The sequence below is a fragment of the Eucyclogobius newberryi genome, unplaced genomic scaffold (assembly GCF_026437365.1).
Source record: "Eucyclogobius newberryi isolate DKJ021-1_F unplaced genomic scaffold, fEucNew1.0.hap1 SCAF_8, whole genome shotgun sequence".
Lineage (NCBI taxonomy): Eukaryota > Metazoa > Chordata > Actinopteri > Gobiiformes > Gobiidae > Eucyclogobius > Eucyclogobius newberryi.
Window position 1 is genome coordinate 1010198 of NW_027316500.1, and position 15214 is coordinate 1025411.

The window sequence follows — 15214 nt, forward strand, 5'->3', positions numbered from 1 at the left end:
TCAATGCTTTTCATTTGATTTTCTTTTGCAATGCGGTGAAACGTTTACGCCTTTTGTAATCCAGGCGTTGAATCATAAGCTTGGTCATAAGAAAACCAGCTCCAGATTTTAACAGCTTTGTTTAGTTTGTATGCTTTGGTTGGCTCCTTTCAGGGGGTAAGCACAGATTTTACCCAAAGATTCTTCTTGTTTCTGCACTTTTTCAAAAGAGTAGCACTGCTCTCGGGGTACTCAAGGTTCCACCGAGATATGAACTCAGATCGCTGGATTCAGAGTCCAGAGTGCTAACCATTACACGATGGAACCGCAGACTCCTCCTTGGAAGGATAACGGTCATCAAAAGCTACAAGTCTTACATCAATCATCCCTTGCCAAAAAAATGAGAAACAAGGAGTGAAAACAGTGCAAATAATCTTGATGTGCAGCAATACTTTTCCATCTCTTAATGCAAAGTGTAGCAGCAGTAAACTTGAGGGAGAAAGGTATGGGTTTGAGGGCTCTTCTTGTGGGCTTTTCTGTCCTTGTAAATATTTTTCATAGACAAAAAGTAGGCATTTCCTGTTTAATAAACAGGCCCTTTGACCAAGGAAGCCGCAGCGCCATAACGATTTCCTGGTTTCCTTACATAATTACATACAGTGGTTACTTCTGGGATTGTATTTCTTGCTTGCTCTGGCAAGGTGAGCAGTCGTCCCTGGATGGGCTCGAACCACCAACCTTTCGGTTAACAGCCGAACGCGCTAGCCGATTGCGCCACAGAGACGAGAATCTAGGCATATCCATAAAAGACTTGTGCATCTAATTGCAATAAGAAATGAAGAAAAACTCTGGATTCAGAGCGCTAACGGCTATACCGTTGAACCACACCTTTCTACAGGATGTCCTGTTTTGAAAATAAGTATGACATTTGATCATTGGGATATATCAAAGAGAGCAGCATTGAAGTAGGCAAACTTCTGCTTCATGGTTTCATTGTGTGGTGGTCATCACATCTGCCCTACACGCAGAAGGTCTTTGGTACAACATTCAGCGAAACCAAACATGTTACCAAACATGTTCATGCTAACAATGTTCCAACGAAAGCTTGCTGTTTATGTTTTATAGATACTTTCCAGGCCATTTATGTCCTGATCTCGCAAAATATCCAATAGACCCAGCATTCCTATTCATTGTATTTTTGAGCAAAGACTAACATTCAGGTACACCTGCCGAAACCCAGGATTGAACCAGGAATAACGTAGCGAGAAAATGAACTAGTTCTGTGTGTCCTTTTTTCTTTTCTTTTGATTAAACATAAAACAATACAGGACACGACCAGGGAGCAAAAATCGTAATTAAAATAACTTAATAGTTACATAAAACATAACATAACATAAAATAAAATAAAAACAAAATCACATTTAAATGCAAATAAGGGTCCTACTTGGTCCAAGTCAATCAAATTAGTGCTTATCCAAATTAAGCCTGAATGTTACTGTTTTCCATTCATCCAATGTCTAATGTCTGTTACTACGTCAGTCAAGTCTTTGATCTTTGGCGTGGTTGGTGTCGAGCATTTCTTTGTGATGGCCTTTTTCTCTACAGCCAAAAGTATGTTCCAAGGGTATCCATTTATTGTGTCCATGGCAGGAGTGTTGAGGCCCAAGTACATAGTTTTAAATTTGAGTGGGATGGAAAAGTCAAAAACAGTCTGCAGTGCCCTGTGAATTTCAGTCCATTATTTTTGAGCAACAGCACAGCCCCAAAACACCTGATAGTGGTTTGCCTGCTGGGTTCTCCAGCAGTTAGCATTTCCTTGTGAATAATGGGCACTTTGACATGGTGTGGTGAAAAAAAACATATTTTTCCGCTTCAGGCATGTGATTATGTGGTCTTCCTCAGGGCTGTTCCTACATTTCCACACTCTTGGTCAGACAAAACCAGGTTAACTTCTCGTTCCCATTGGTTTAGAATATACTTAGCAGAACGTTGTCCAGATTACCAATGCATTGAGATCATTTAGAAATGATTCCCCTCGCAAGTTCTGATTGATTGGTTTCAACAAAGATTACTGTCAGAGGATTATAGTGGTCGTTTCTTTGTTTCATTTCTTGCTTATAATAAGTCCTATAAAAGTCCTGTCTCTCCAAGTCAAAGGATTCCTTCAACACATCAATGCTTTTCATTTGATTTTCTTTTGCAATGCGGTGAAACGTTTACGCCTTTTGTAATCCAGGCGTTGAATCATAAGCTTGGTCATAAGAAAACCAGCTCCAGATTTTAACAGCTTTGTTTAGTTTGTATGCTTTGGTTGGCTCCTTTCAGGGGGTAAGCACAGATTTTACCCAAAGATTCTTCTTGTTTCTGCACTTTTTCAAAAGAGTAGCGCTGCTCTCGGGGCACTCAAGGTTCCACCGAGATTTGAACTCGGATTGCTGGATTCAGAGTCCAGAGTGCTAACCATTACACCATGGAACCGCAAAATCCTCCTTGGAAGGATAACGGTCATCCAAAGCTACAAGTCTTTACGTCAATCATCCCTTGCCAAAAAAATGAGAAACAAGGAGTGAAAACAGTGCAATTAATCTTGATGTGCAGCAATACTTTTCCCTCTCTTAATGCAAAGTGTAGCAGCAGTAAACTTGAGGGAGAAAGGTATGGGTTTGAGGGCTCTTCTTGTGGGCTTTTCTGTCCTTGTAAATATTGTTCATAGACAAAAGAGTAGGCATTTCCTGTTTACTAAAAAGGCCCTTTGACCAAGGAAGCTGCAGCGCCATAACGATTTCCTGGTTTCCTTACATAATTACATACAGTGGTTACTTCTGGGATTGTATTTCTTGCTTGCTCTGGCAAGGTGAGCAGTCGTCCCTGGGTGGGCTCGAACCACCAACCTTTCGGTTCACAGCCGAACGCGCTAGCCGATTGCGCCACAGAGACGAGAATCTAGGCATATCCATAAAAGACTTGTGCATCTAATTGCAATAAGAAATGAGGAAAAACTCTGGATTCAGAGCGCTAACGGCTATACCGTTGAACCACACCTTTCTACAGGATGTCCTGTTTTGAAAATAAGTATGACATTTGATCATTGGGCTATATCAAAGAGAGCAGCATTGAAGTAGGCAAACTTCTGCTTCATGGTTTCATTGTGTGGTGGTCATCACATCTGCCCTACACGCAGAAGGTCTTGGGTACAACATTCAGCGAAACCAAACATGTTACCAAACATGTTCATGCTAACAATGTTCCAACGAAAGCATGCTGTTTATGTTTTATAGATCCTTTCCAGGCCATTTATGTCCTGATCTCGCAAAATATCCAATAGACCCAGCATTCCTATTCATTGTATTTTTGAGCAAAGACTAACATTCAGGTACGCATGCCGAAACCCGGGATTGAACCAGGAATAACGTAGCAAGAAAATGAACTTGTTCTGTGTGTCCTTTTTTCTTTTCTTTTGATTAAACATAAAACAATACAGGACACGACCAGGGAGCAAAAATTGTAATTAAAAGAACTTAATAGTTACATAAAACATAACATAACATAAAATAAAAACAAAATCACCTTTAAATGAAAATAGGGGTCCTACTTGGTCCAAAGTCGATCAAATTAGTGCTTATCCAAATTAAGCCTGAATGTCACTGTTTTCCATTCATCCAATGTCTAATGTCTGTTACTATGTCAGTCAAGTCTTTGATCTTTGGTGTGGTTGGTGTCGAGCATTTCTTTGTGATGGCCTTTTTCTCTACAGCCAAAAGTATGTTCCAAGGGTATCCATTTATTGTGTCCATGGCAGGAGTGTTGAGGCCCAAGTACATAGTTTTAAATTTGAGTGTGATGGCAAAGTCAAAAACAGTGTGCAATGCCCTGTGAATTTCAGTCCATTATTTTTGAGCAACAGCACAGCCCCAAAACACCTGATAGTGGTTTGCCTGCTGGGTTCTCCAGCAGTTAGCATTTCCTTACTTTGACATGGTGTGGTGAAAAAAAACATATTTTTCCGCTTCAGGCATGTGATTATGTGGTCTTCCTCAGGGCTGTTCCTACATTTCCACACTCTTGGTCAGACAAAACCAGGTTAACTTCTCGTTCCCATTGGTTTAGAATATACTTAGCAGAACGTTGTCCAGATTACCAATGCATTGAGATCATTTAGAAATGATTCCCCTCGCAAGTTCTGATTGATTGGTTTCAACAAAGATTACTGTCAGAGGATTATAGTGGTCGTTTCTTTGTTTCATTTCTTGCTTATAATAAGTCCTATAAAAGTCCTGTCTCTCCAAGTCAAAGGATTCCTTCAACACATCAATGCTTTTCATTTGATTTTCTTTTGCAATGCAGTGAAACGTTTACGCCTTTTGTAATCCAGGCGTTGAATCATAAGCTTGGTCATAAGAAAACCAGCTCCAGATTTTAACAGCTTTGTTTAGTTTGTATGCTTTGGTTGGCTCCTTTCAGGGGGTAATCACAGATTTTACCCAAAGATTCTTCTTGTTTCTGCTCTTTTTCAAAAGAGTAGCGCTGCTCTCGGGGCACTCAAGGTTCCACCGAGATTTGAACTCGGATTGCTGGATTCAGAGTCCAGAGTGCTAACCATTACACCATGGAACCGCAGACTCCTCCTTGGAAGGATAACGGTCATCAAAAGCTACAAGTCTTACATCAATCATCCCTTGCCAAAAAAATGAGAAACAAGGAGTGAAAACAGTGCAAATAATCTTGATGTGCAGCAATACTTTTCCCTCTCTTAATGCAAAGTGTAGCAGCAGTAAACTTGAGGGAGAAAGGTATGGGTTTGAGGGCTCTTCTTGTGGGCTTTTCTGTCCTTGTAAATATTTTTCATAGACAAAAAGTAGGCATTTCCTGTTTAATAAACAGGCCCTTTGACCAAGGAAGCCGCAGCGCCATAACGATTTCCTGGTTTCCTTACATAATTACATACAGTGGTTACTTCTGGGATTGTATTTCTTGCTTGCTCTGGCAAGGTGAGCAGTCGTCCCTGGATGGGCTCGAACCACCAACCTTTCGGTTAACAGCCGAACGCGCTAGCCGATTGCGCCACAGAGAAGAGAATCTAGGCATATCCATAAAAGACTTGTGCATCTAATTGCAATAAGAAATGAAGAAAAACTCTGGATTCAGAGCGCTAACGGCTATACCGTTGAACCACACCTTTCTACAGGATGTCCTGTTTTGAAAATAAGTATGACATTTGATCATTGGGATATATCAAAGAGAGCAGCATTGAAGTAGGCAAACTTCTGCTTCATGGTTTCATTGTGTGGTGGTCATCACATCTGCCCTACACGCAGAAGGTCTTTGGTACAACATTCAGCGAAACCAAACATGTTACCAAACATGTTCATGCTAACAATGTTCCAACGAAAGCTTGCTGTTTATGTTTTATAGATCCTTTCCAGGCCATTTATGTCCTGATCTCGCAAAATATCCAATAGACCCAGCATTCCTATTCATTGTATTTTTGAGCAAAGACTAACATTCAGGTACACATGCCGAAACCCGGGATTGAACCAGGAATAACGTAGCGAGAAAATGAACTAGTTCTGTGTGTCCTTTTTTCTTTTCTTTTGATTAAACATAAAACAATACAGGACACGACCAGGGAGCAAAAATCGTAATTAAAAGAACTTAATAGTTACATAAAACATAACATAACATAAAATAAAATAAAAACAAAATCACATTTAAATGAAAATAGGGGGCCTACTTGGTCCAAGTCAATCAAATTAGTGCTTATCCAAGTTAAGCCTGAATGTCACTGTTTTCCATTCATCCAATGTCTAATGTCTGTTACTATGTCAGTCAAGTCTTTGATCGTTGGCGTGGTTGGTGTCGAGCATTTCTTTGTGATGGCCTTTTTCTCTACAGCCAAAAGTATGTTCCAAGGGTATCCATTTATTGTGTCCATGGCAGGAGTGTTGAGGCCCAAGTACATAGTTTTAAATTTGAGTGGGATGGAAAAGTCAAAAACAGTCTGCAGTGCCCTGTGAATTACAGTCCATTATTTTTGAGCAACAGCACAGCCCCAAAACACCTGATAGTGGTTTGCCTGCTGGGTTCTCCAGCAGTTAGCATTTCCTTGTGAATAATGGGCACTTTGACATGGTGTGGTGAAAAAAAACATATTTTTCCGCTTCAGGCATGTGATTATGTGGTCTTCCTCAGGGCTGTTCCTACATTTCCACACTCTTGGTCAGACAAAACCAGGTTAACTTCTCGTTCCCATTGGTTTAGAATATACTTAGCAGAACGTTGTCCAGATTACCAATGCATTGAGATCATTTAGAAATGATTCCCCTCGCAAGTTCTGATTGATTGGTTTCAACAAAGATTACTGTCAGAGGATTATAGTGGTCGTTTCTTTGTTTCATTTCTTGCTTATAATAAGTCCTATAAAAGTCCTGTCTCTCCAAGTCAAAGGATTCCTTCAACACATCAATGCTTTTCATTTGATTTTCTTTTGCAATGCGGTGAAACGTTTACGCCTTTTGTAATCCAGGCGTTGAATCATAAGCTTGGTCATAAGAAAACCAGCTCCAGATTTTAACAGCTTTGTTTAGTTTGTATGCTTTGGTTGGTTCCTTTCAGGGGGTAAGCACAGATTTTACCCAAAGATTCTTCTTGTTTCTGCACTTTTTCAAAAGAGTAGCACTGCTCTCGGGGTACTCAAGGTTCCACCGAGATATGAACTCAGATCGCTGGATTCAGAGTCCAGAGTGCTAACCATTACACCATGGAACCGCAGACTCCTCCTTGGAAGGATAACGGTCATCAAAAGCTACAAGTCTTACATCAATCATCCCTTGCCAAAAAAATGAGAAACAAGGAGTGAAAACAGTGCAAATAATCTTGATGTGCAGCAATACTTTTCCCTCTCTTAATGCAAAGTGTAGCAGCAGTAAACTTGAGGGAGAAAGGTATGGGTTTGAGGGCTCTTCTTGTGGGCTTTTCTGTCCTTGTAAATATTTTTCATAGACAAAAAGTAGGCATTTCCTGTTTAATAAACAGGCCCTTTGACCAAGGAAGCCGCAGCGCCATAACGATTTCCTGGTTTCCTTACATAATTACATACAGTGGTTACTTCTGGGATTGTATTTCTTGCTTGCTCTGGCAAGGTGAGCAGTCGTCCCTGGATGGGCTCGAACCACCAACCTTTCGGTTAACAGCCGAACGCGCTAGCCGATTGCGCCACAGAGACGAGAATCTAGGCATATCCATAAAAGACTTGTGCATCTAATTGCAATAAGAAATGAAGAAAAACTCTGGATTCAGAGCGCTAACGGCTATACCGTTGAACCACACCTTTCTACAGGATGTCCTGTTTTGAAAATAAGTATGACATTTGATCATTGGGATATATCAAAGAGAGCAGCATTGAAGTAGGCAAACTTCTGCTTCATGGTTTCATTGTGTGGTGGTCATCACATCTGCCCTACACGCAGAAGGTCTTTGGTACAACATTCAGCGAAACCAAACATGTTACCAAACATGTTCATGCTAACAATGTTCCAACGAAAGCTTGCTGTTTATGTTTTATAGATCCTTTCCAGGCCATTTATGTCCTGATCTCGCAAAATATCCAATAGACCCAGCATTCCTATTCATTGTATTTTTGAGCAAAGACTAACATTCAGGTACACCTGCCGAAACCCAGGATTGAACCAGGAATAACGTAGCGAGAAAATGAACTAGTTCTGTGTGTCCTTTTTTCTTTTCTTTTGATTAAACATAAAACAATACAGGACACGACCAGGGAGCAAAAATCGTAATTAAAAGAACTTAATAGTTACATAAAACATAACATAACATAAAATAAAATAAAAACAAAATCACATTAAAATGAAAATAAGGGTCCTACTTGGTCCAAGTCAATCAAATTAGTGCTTATCCAAGTTAAGCCTGAATGTCACTGTTTTCCATTCATCCAATGTCTAATGTCTGTTACTATGTCAGTCAAGTCTTTGATCTTTGGTGTGGTTGGTGTCGAGCATTTCTTTGTGATGGCCTTTTTCTCTACAGCCAAAAGTATGTTCCAAGGGTATCCATTTATTGTGTCCATGGCAGGAGTGTTGAGGCCCAAGTACATAGTTTTAAATTTGAGTGGGATGGCAAAGTCAAAAACAGTGTGCAATGCCCTGTGAATTTCAGTCCATTATTTTTGAGCAACAGCACAGCCCCAAAACACCTGATAGTGGTTTGCCTGCTGGGTTCTCCAGCAGTTAGCATTTCCTTACTTTGACATGGTGTGGTGAAAAAAAACATATTTTTCCGCTTCAGGCATGTGATTATGTGGTCTTCCTCAGGGCTGTTCCTACATTTCCACACTCTTGGTCAGACAAAACCAGGTTAACTTCTCGTTCCCATTGGTTTAGAATATACTTAGCAGAACGTTGTCCAGATTACCAATGCATTGAGATCATTTAGAAATGATTCCCCTCGCAAGTTCTGATTGATTGGTTTCAACAAAGATTACTGTCAGAGGATTATAGTGGTCGTTTCTTTGTTTCATTTCTTGCTTATAATAAGTCCTATAAAAGTCCTGTCTCTCCAAGTCAAAGGATTCCTTCAACACATCAATGCTTTTCATTTGATTTTCTTTTGCAATGCGGTGAAACGTTTACGCCTTTTGTAATCCAGGCGTTGAATCATAAGCTTGGTCATAAGAAAACCAGCTCCAGATTTTAACAGCTTTGTTTAGTTTGTATGCTTTGGTTGGCTCCTTTCAGGGGGTAAGAACAGATTTTACCCAAAGATTCTTCTTGTTTCTGCACTTTTTCAAAAGAGTAGCGCTGCTCTCGGGGTACTCAAGGTTCCACCGAGATTTGAACTCGGATCGCTGGATTCAGAGTCCAGAGTGCTAACCATTACACCATGGAACCGCAGACTCCTCCTTGGAAGGATAACGGTCATCCAAATCTACAAGTCTTACATCAATCGTCCCTTGCCAAAAAAATGAGAAACAAGGAGTGAAAACAGTGCAAATAATCTTGAAGTGCAGCAATACTTTTCCCTCTCTTAATGCAAAGTGTAGCAGCCGTAAACTTGAGGGAGAAAGGTATGGGTTTGAGGGCTCTTCTTGTGGGCTTTTCTGTCCTTGTAAATATTTTTCATAGACAAAAAGTAGGCATTTCCTTTTTAATAAACAGGCCCTTTGACCAAGGAAGCCGCAGCGCCATAACGATTTCCTGGTTTCCTTACATAATTACATACAGTGGTTACTTCTGGGATTGTATTTCTTGCTTGCTCTGGCAAGGTGAGCAGTCGTCCCTGGGTGGGCTCGAACCACCAACCTTTCGGTTTACAGCCGAACGCGCTAGCCGATTGCGCCACAGAAACGAGAATCTAGGCATATCCATAAAAGACTTGTGCATCTAATTGCAATAAGAAATGAAGAAAAACTCTGGATTCAGAGCGCTAACGGCTATACCGTTGAACCACACCTTTCTACAGGATGTCCTGTTTTGAAAATAAGTATGACATTTGATCATTGGGCTATATCAAAGAGAGCAGCATTGAAGTAGGCAAACTTCTGCTTCATGGTTTCATTGTGTGGTGGTCATCACATCTGCCCTACACGCAGAAGGTCTTGGGTACAACATTCAGCGAAACCAAACATGTTACCAAACATGTTCATGCTAACAATGTTCCAACGAAAGCATGCTGTTTATGTTTTATAGATCCTTTCCAGGCCATTTATGTCCTGATCTCGCAAAATATCCAATAGACCCAGCATTCCTATTCATTGTATTTTTGAGCAAAGACTAACATTCAGGTACGCATGCCGAAACCCGGGATTGAACCAGGAATAACGTAGCAAGAAAATGAACTTGTTCTGTGTGTCCTTTTTTCTTTTCTTTTGATTAAACATAAAACAATACAGGACACGACCAGGGAGCAAAAATTGTAATTAAAAGAACTTAATAGTTACATAAAACATAACATAACATAAAATAAAAACAAAATCACCTTTAAATGAAAATAGGGGTCCTACTTGGTCCAAAGTCGATCAAATTAGTGCTTATCCAAATTAAGCCTGAATGTCACTGTTTTCCATTCATCCAATGTCTAATGTCTGTTACTATGTCAGTCAAGTCTTTGATCTTTGGTGTGGTTGGTGTCGAGCATTTCTTTGTGATGGCCTTTTTCTCTACAGCCAAAAGTATGTTCCAAGGGTATCCATTTATTGTGTCCATGGCAGGAGTGTTGAGGCCCAAGTACATAGTTTTAAATTTGAGTGGGATGGCAAAGTCAAAAACAGTGTGCAATGCCCTGTGAATTTCAGTCCATTATTTTTGAGCAACAGCACAGCCCCAAAACACCTGATAGTGGTTTGCCTGCTGGGTTCTCCAGCAGTTAGCATTTCCTTACTTTGACATGGTGTGGTGAAAAAAAACATATTTTTCCGCTTCAGGCATGTGATTATGTGGTCTTCCTCAGGGCTGTTCCTACATTTCCACACTCTTGGTCAGACAAAACCAGGTTAACTTCTCGTTCCGATTGGTTTAGAATATACTTAGCAGAACGTTGTCCAGATTACCAATGCATTGAGATCATTTAGAAATGATTCCCCTCGCAAGTTCTGATTGATTGGTTTCAACAAAGATTACTGTCAGAGGATTATAGTGGTCGTTTCTTTGTTTCATTTCTTGCTTATAATAAGTCCTATAAAAGTCCTGTCTCTCCAAGTCAAAGGATTCCTTCAACACATCAATGCTTTTCATTTGATTTTCTTTTGCAATGCGGTGAAACGTTTACGCCTTTTGTAATCCAGGCGTTGAATCATAAGCTTGGTCATAAGAAAACCAGCTCCAGATTTTAACAGCTTTGTTTAGTTTGTATGCTTTGGTTGGCTCCTTTCAGGGGGTAAGCACAGATTTTACCCAAAGATTCTTCTTGTTTCTGCACTTTTTCAAAAGAGTAGCACTGCTCTCGGGGTACTCAAGGTTCCACCGAGATATGAACTCAGATCGCTGGATTCAGAGTCCAGAGTGCTAACCATTACACCATGGAACCGCAGACTCCTCCTTGGAAGGATAACGGTCATCAAAAGCTACAAGTCTTACATCAATCATCCCTTGCCAAAAAAATGAGAAACAAGGAGTGAAAACAGTGCAAATAATCTTGATGTGCAGCAATACTTTTCCCTCTCTTAATGCAAAGTGTAGCAGCAGTAAACTTGAGGGAGAAAGGTATGGGTTTGAGGGCTCTTCTTGTGGGCTTTTCTGTCCTTGTAAATATTTTTCATAGACAAAAAGTAGGCATTTCCTGTTTAATAAACAGGCCCTTTGACCAAGGAAGCCGCAGCGCCATAACGATTTCCTGGTTTCCTTACATAATTACATACAGTGGTTACTTCTGGGATTGTATTTCTTGCTTGCTCTGGCAAGGTGAGCAGTCGTCCCTGGATGGGCTCGAACCACCAACCTTTCGGTTAACAGCCGAACGCGCTAGCCGATTGCGCCACAGAGACGAGAATCTAGGCATATCCATAAAAGACTTGTGCATCTAATTGCAATAAGAAATGAAGAAAAACTCTGGATTCAGAGCGCTAACGGCTATACCGTTGAACCACACCTTTCTACAGGATGTCCTGTTTTGAAAATAAGTATGACATTTGATCATTGGGATATATCAAAGAGAGCAGCATTGAAGTAGGCAAACTTCTGCTTCATGGTTTCATTGTGTGGTGGTCATCACATCTGCCCTACACGCAGAAGGTCTTTGGTACAACATTCAGCGAAACCAAACATGTTACCAAACATGTTCATGCTAACAATGTTCCAACGAAAGCTTGCTGTTTATGTTTTATAGATCCTTTCCAGGCCATTTATGTCCTGATCTCGCAAAATATCCAATAGACCCAGCATTCCTATTCATTGTATTTTTGAGCAAAGACTAACATTCAGGTACACCTGCCGAAACCCAGGATTGAACCAGGAATAACGTAGCGAGAAAATGAACTAGTTCTGTGTGTCCTTTTTTCTTTTCTTTTGATTAAACATAAAACAATACAGGACACGACCAGGGAGCAAAAATCGTAATTAAAAGAACTTAATAGTTACATAAAACATAACATAACATAAAATAAAATAAAAACAAAATCACATTAAAATGAAAATAAGGGTCCTACTTGGTCCAAGTCAATCAAATTAGTGCTTATCCAAGTTAAGCCTGAATGTCACTGTTTTCCATTCATCCAATGTCTAATGTCTGTTACTATGTCAGTCAAGTCTTTGATCTTTGGTGTGGTTGGTGTCGAGCATTTCTTTGTGATGGCCTTTTTCTCTACAGCCAAAAGTATGTTCCAAGGGTATCCATTTATTGTGTCCATGGCAGGAGTGTTGAGGCCCAAGTACATAGTTTTAAATTTGAGTGGGATGGCAAAGTCAAAAACAGTGTGCAATGCCCTGTGAATTTCAGTCCATTATTTTTGAGCAACAGCACAGCCCCAAAACACCTGATAGTGGTTTGCCTGCTGGGTTCTCCAGCAGTTAGCATTTCCTTACTTTGACATGGTGTGGTGAAAAAAAACATATTTTTCCGCTTCAGGCATGTGATTATGTGGTCTTCCTCAGGGCTGTTCCTACATTTCCACACTCTTGGTCGGACAAAACCAGGTTAACTTCTCGTTCCCATTGGTTTAGAATATACTTAGCAGAACGTTGTCCAGATTACCAATGCATTGAGATCATTTAGAAATGATTCCCCTCGCAAGTTCTGATTGATTGGTTTCAACAAAGATTACTGTCAGAGGATTATAGTGGTCGTTTCTTTGTTTCATTTCTTGCTTATAATAAGTCCTATAAAAGTCCTGTCTCTCCAAGTCAAAGGATTCCTTCAACACATCAATGCTTTTCATTTGATTTTCTTTTGCAATGCGGTGAAACGTTTACGCCTTTTGTAATCCAGGCGTTGAATCATAAGCTTGGTCATAAGAAAACCAGCTCCAGATTTTAACAGCTTTGTTTAGTTTGTATGCTTTGGTTGGCTCCTTTCAGGGGGTAAGAACAGATTTTACCCAAAGATTCTTCTTGTTTCTGCACTTTTTCAAAAGAGTAGCGCTGCTCTCGGGGTACTCAAGGTTCCACCGAGATTTAAACTCGGATCGCTGGATTCAGAGTCCAGAGTGCTAACCATTACACCATGGAACCGCAGACTCCTCCTTGGAAGGATAACGGTCATTCAAAGCTACAAGTCTTACATCAATCGTCCCTTGCCAAAAAAATGAGAAACAAGGAGTGAAAACAGTGCAAATAATCTTGAAGTGCAGCAATACTTTTCCCTCTCTTAATGCAAAGTGTAGCAGCAGTAAACTTGAGGGAGAAAGGTATGGGTTTGAGGGCTCTTCTTGTGGGCTTTTCTGTCCTTGTAAATATTTTTCATAGACCAAAAGTAGGCATTTCCTGTTTAATAAACAGGCCCTTTGACCAAGGAAGCCGCAGCGCCATAACGATTTCCTGGTTTCCTTACATAATTACATACAGTGGTTACTTCTGGGATTGTATTTCTTGCTTGCTCTGGCAAGGTGAGCAGTAGTCCCTGGATGGGCTCGAACCACCAACCTTTCGGTTAACAGCCGAACGCGCTAGCCGATTGCGCCACAGAGACGAGAATCTGGGCATATCCATAAAAGACTTGTGCATCTAATTGCAATAAGAAATGAATAAAAACTCTGGATTCAGAGCGCTAACGGCTATACCGTTGAACCACACCTTTCTACAGGATGTCCTGTTTTGAAAATAAGTATGACATTTGATCATTGGGCTATATCAAAGAGAGCAGCATTGAAGTAGGCAAACTTCTGCTTCATGGTTTCATTGTGTGGTGGTCATCACATCTGCCCTACACGCAGAAGGTCTTGGGTACAACATTCAGCGAAACCAAACATGTTACCAAACATGTTCATGCTAACAATGTTCCAACGAAAGCATGCTGTTTATGTTTTATAGATCCTTTCCAGGCCATTTATGTCCTGATCTCGCAAAATATCCAATAGACCCAGCATTCCTATTCATTGTATTTTTGAGCAAAGACTAACATTCAGGTACGCATGCCGAAACCCGGGATTGAACCAGGAATAACGTAGCGAGAAAATGAACTAGTTCTGTGTGTCCTTTTTTCTTTTCTTTTGATTAAACATAAAACAATACAGGACACGACCAGGGAGCAAAAATCGTAATTAAAAGAACTTAATAGTTACATAAAACATAACATAACATAAAATAAAATAAAAACAAAATCACATTTAAATGAAAATAAGGGTCCTACTTGGTCCAAGTCAATCAAATTAGTGCTTATCCAAATTAAGCCTGAATGTCACTGTTTTCCATTCATCCAATGTCTGTTACTATGTCAGTCAAGTCTTTGATCGTTGGCGTGGTTGGTGTCGAGCATTTCTTTGTGATGGCCTTTTTCTCTACAGCCAAAAGTATGTTCCAAGGGTATCCATTTATTGTGTCCATGGCAGGAGTGTTGAGGCCCAAGTACATAGTTTTAAATTTGAGTGGGATGGCAAAGTCAAAAACAGTCTGCAGTGCCCTGTGAATTTCAGTCCATTATTTTTGAGCAACAGCACAGCCCCAACACACCTGATAGTGGTTTGCCTGCTGGGTTCTCCAGCAGTTAGCATTTCCTTGTGAATAATGGGCACTTTGACATGGTGTGGTGAAAAAAACATATTTTTCCCCTTCAGGCATGTGATTTTGTGGTCTTCCTCAGGGCTGTTCCTACATTTCCACACTCTTGGTCAGACAAAACCAGGTTAACTTCTCGTTCCCATTGGTTTAGAATATACTTAGCAGAACGTTGTCCAGATTACCAATGCATTGAGATCATTTAGAAATGATTCCCCTCGCAAGTTCTGATTGATTGGTTTCAACAAAGATTACTGTCAGAGGATTATAGTGGTCATTTCTTTGTTTCATTTCTTGCTTATAATAAGTCCTATAAAAGTCCTGTCTCTCCAAGTCAAAGGATTCCTTCAACACATCAATGCTTTTCATTTGATTTTCTTTTGCAATGCAGTGAAACGTTTACGCCTTTTGTAATCCAGGCGTTGAATCATAAGCTTGGTCATAAGAAAACCAGCTCCAGATTTTAACAGCTTTGTTTAGTTTGTATGCTTTGGTTGGCTCCTTTCAGGGGGTAAGCACAGATTTTACCCAAAGATTCTTCTTGTTTCTGCACTTTTTCAAAAGAGTAGCGCTGCTCT

At 40.2% G+C, this 15214-nt stretch overlaps 8 non-coding genes across 8 annotated transcripts; all 8 read right to left on the reverse strand.

Annotated features, from left to right (window-relative positions):
* Positions 1-2385: 2385 nt before the first annotated feature.
* On the reverse strand, positions 2386-2457 carry trnaq-cug (transfer RNA glutamine (anticodon CUG)). Its single transcript has one exon. It is a non-coding gene; the product is annotated as a tRNA-Gln (tRNA).
* Positions 2458-2842: 385 nt separating this feature from the next.
* On the reverse strand, positions 2843-2916 carry trnah-gug (transfer RNA histidin (anticodon GUG)). Its single transcript has one exon. It is a non-coding gene; the product is annotated as a tRNA-His (tRNA).
* A 1605-nt stretch (positions 2917-4521) lies between these two features.
* Positions 4522-4593, reverse strand: trnaq-cug (transfer RNA glutamine (anticodon CUG)). Its single transcript has one exon. It is a non-coding gene; the product is annotated as a tRNA-Gln (tRNA).
* Positions 4594-6672: 2079 nt separating this feature from the next.
* Positions 6673-6744, reverse strand: trnaq-cug (transfer RNA glutamine (anticodon CUG)). Its single transcript has one exon. It is a non-coding gene; the product is annotated as a tRNA-Gln (tRNA).
* A 2066-nt stretch (positions 6745-8810) lies between these two features.
* Positions 8811-8882, reverse strand: trnaq-cug (transfer RNA glutamine (anticodon CUG)). Its single transcript has one exon. It is a non-coding gene; the product is annotated as a tRNA-Gln (tRNA).
* A 383-nt stretch (positions 8883-9265) lies between these two features.
* Positions 9266-9339, reverse strand: trnay-gua (transfer RNA tyrosine (anticodon GUA)). Its single transcript has one exon. It is a non-coding gene; the product is annotated as a tRNA-Tyr (tRNA).
* Positions 9340-10944: 1605 nt separating this feature from the next.
* trnaq-cug (transfer RNA glutamine (anticodon CUG)) lies at positions 10945-11016 on the reverse strand. Its single transcript has one exon. It is a non-coding gene; the product is annotated as a tRNA-Gln (tRNA).
* Positions 11017-13082: 2066 nt separating this feature from the next.
* trnaq-cug (transfer RNA glutamine (anticodon CUG)) lies at positions 13083-13154 on the reverse strand. The gene has a single exon. It is a non-coding gene; the product is annotated as a tRNA-Gln (tRNA).
* Positions 13155-15214: the final 2060 nt, after the last annotated feature.